The 2,718-nt window shown below is 33.5% G+C and overlaps 1 protein-coding gene across 1 annotated transcript in view; it reads right to left on the bottom strand.

Moving 5' to 3' along the window:
• Positions 1-2,718, bottom strand: part of LOC108690891 — a 129,797-nt gene that overhangs the window by 3,629 nt on the left and 123,450 nt on the right. The gene's annotated exons all lie outside the window — the stretch shown is intronic.

Genomic DNA, 2,718 nt, shown 5'->3' with positions numbered 1-2,718 from the left:
ATATATATATATAAGTGATAGATAATTTATTTAGTAATATAGGAAAATAAGAAAAGATATCTTTTATTACAAAGATAATATTAAAGCATTTTTAAATAATTAAAAAATTACTTTTGTCCATAGAAACTATTAACGACATGTACGTCTCGAGACAACAAAGTTTAATCATTACAACTTTGATACAAAGTATAGGCAACAAAATAACAATTGTATAATACTAGTTATATTAATCTAAACATTCTGAATTGTATACGAAACTATCCGAGTATCTCCGAGTATTATTATATCCTTATTTAACATTCGGTGAACAAGAATAAAATGATACTTAGAGATAGTGTTTCCAAATGCAATCCTGAGTCCTCGTCAGAGTATCCCGAGACTTATGGTGCCTCGGTCTTCCTACTTGTTAATTAACTTAGATCGTTATTTTGTGTAAATACAATATGTTACTGCAATTGCAGCGTGCGTTTATAACAGCAATCTTAACATTGCATCAAAGTTTCAATCAATTGTCAATACTTCATAATCCGCAACATGATTGTACCAGTTAAAGGTTTAAGTCAAATAAAATATCGAGAGACAAAAGGACAGTATTAATTATATTATTTCGTTCCATCTAGAGCTTTTCCATGTAGCTTACGCAAGCTCCTCTCGACAATGACGTTGCAAGATTCGCACAGAATTCGTCGGTGCACCTCGACATCATGGCACGACGTTACATCTTCTTGTCACCGTCGTTCTACCCCGTTTTCAACATTTATCGACTACAGAGGTGTCGCGCTAAATGCCTTCGTGAAATTTCAGTAGAGCGTTACACATTACGCAGGAGGGGTTCAAGCGCAAAGGAGGAACTTGCGAAACATCGTGGTGCATAGAATGTATGAAGCAAGTAGGATCGACGCGATCCATCTTCGTCCGTGTCTCTCCTCGTTTCTGCCTCTTGCGTGCCATCCTTTGTCTCGTAGAATGGCGACGCTACCGCGGATTTTGCCTGTTTGCTCCTCGTTTACTTAAGTGGTTGCAGCGTGAGAGTAACTCGTTGAAATGCTACTTTATATCGCGTTTGTTGTAGTTTAAGCACAAAGTGTTTGGTACTCAACGCATTCGCAATGGATAAAGTGATTTCTCTTGACAAAGAAGAAAATAATCGTTTTAATTATTCTCTCAACAAGATTTCTTTCGTAGTAATGTAGAGTTCTCTTAAAAAGATACATCCTACAAAATCAGCTATAACTTATATTTTTCCATTTATCCTAGATATTCTCTGATAATATTTTATACAATATCTTTGTTAATACATGCCTTTGTTTTATACTCCCAGAGTTTATATTTTTTATATTTCTGGCATTTAACAGATTCTTGCGTTTTATGAGCATCAAACGATATTTCTTGAAATTAAATCGCTCCGCTGACACAGCAACCTTACCTTGCATAAAACGTTGCGAATTTGCATACTCGCGCAAGTAGTACTGTAATTAAATTATCAGACACACACTTTAGATGCGGTGAACAAGACTTTGGTTAAGATGGATTAAGACCACGAACTTTGTAATCGCTCGTTGGATTTTCATGTAAATTCGTTTGCACGAAAAAAATAATCAAATTTTTGTTGAAGCAAACAAAATATACATATCTTAATTTCTTCATTTTTTGTACTAATTAAATAATTATTAGAAAATTTTGCCTTGAAAAAAAAATTTGCTTAAATTTTAAAGATAAATAATTTTGGAAATTTGACATAAAAGAAACGTATCTTTGTTTTACTGTATGATATGTCACAGATGATGCAGGCTATCTATCATAACAAGTGCATTTGGTAAGTTCAGCATTTGCTGACCGAGAAACTTCGAATGCGGAAAGTCCTGCGAACGTGCATTACGCGACACATTGTACGCAAGTCACGTTATACATTCAATGCTTACACAGTAATAACTAATTTCACCAGGCCCGTCTTACGCGCCACTGACACAGAGTAATGTTTGTCCACATTATTGCTGTACTCGTGAATACAGCTTGGAATGCACCGTTAAACTATAGAGTAATTTATATTGACGTCATATGTGTGTTGTCCACGTTCACCTATGTTCAAACGCATTCATTCGCTAGTTCAAAGAGATGCCGACCCTTTTCTTCCGCTTGCGTATATTTCTCCATATCCCGGTGGTCGCGCTATAATTTCCCGGCGTTTATCTTTTGTGCATCATCCCAAGTTGAACTCGTTGCTCCGACAGCGAGAACACGTTTACCTAAATCTAAAATGCTTAACGCGACGGAAAATCAGTTTATACGAAGATAGAATAAGTACGGTAAAATTGAAGTATATTATTTTCGGACTTTTTTGTATGAAAATAATGTTTAATATGTTTTATTAATTGTTTTATTAATGTAATTAAATGTTTCTTAACATATTCTTTTACATATTAATATAAATCATCTAAAATTATTTATTAAAAAAGAAAGGACAGATTAAAAGGCAACTGAAAGTAAAGGCGATAATTAGTGCGCAAATGATTTTCAGTAAAGAATATATTTATATCAATATATTTATATCAATTGTGTCTAACAGAAAAATCGTTTAGCTTTATCTAAGCTATTAGTGATATATAACAAATTCTACATTAATCTATTCTCATTAGCGTCCGTCAGATGAAACATCTTGAATTTTCTACTACTTCTTACAATTCAAAAATTTCTCTTTATTAGTTTATACGTTAGTAA

This window comes from Atta colombica, unplaced genomic scaffold, assembly GCF_001594045.1.
Source record: "Atta colombica isolate Treedump-2 unplaced genomic scaffold, Acol1.0 scaffold38, whole genome shotgun sequence".
In the NCBI taxonomy this organism is placed as follows: Eukaryota; Metazoa; Arthropoda; class Insecta; order Hymenoptera; family Formicidae; genus Atta; species Atta colombica.
This window is presented reverse-complemented; position numbering and strand designations above follow the sequence as displayed.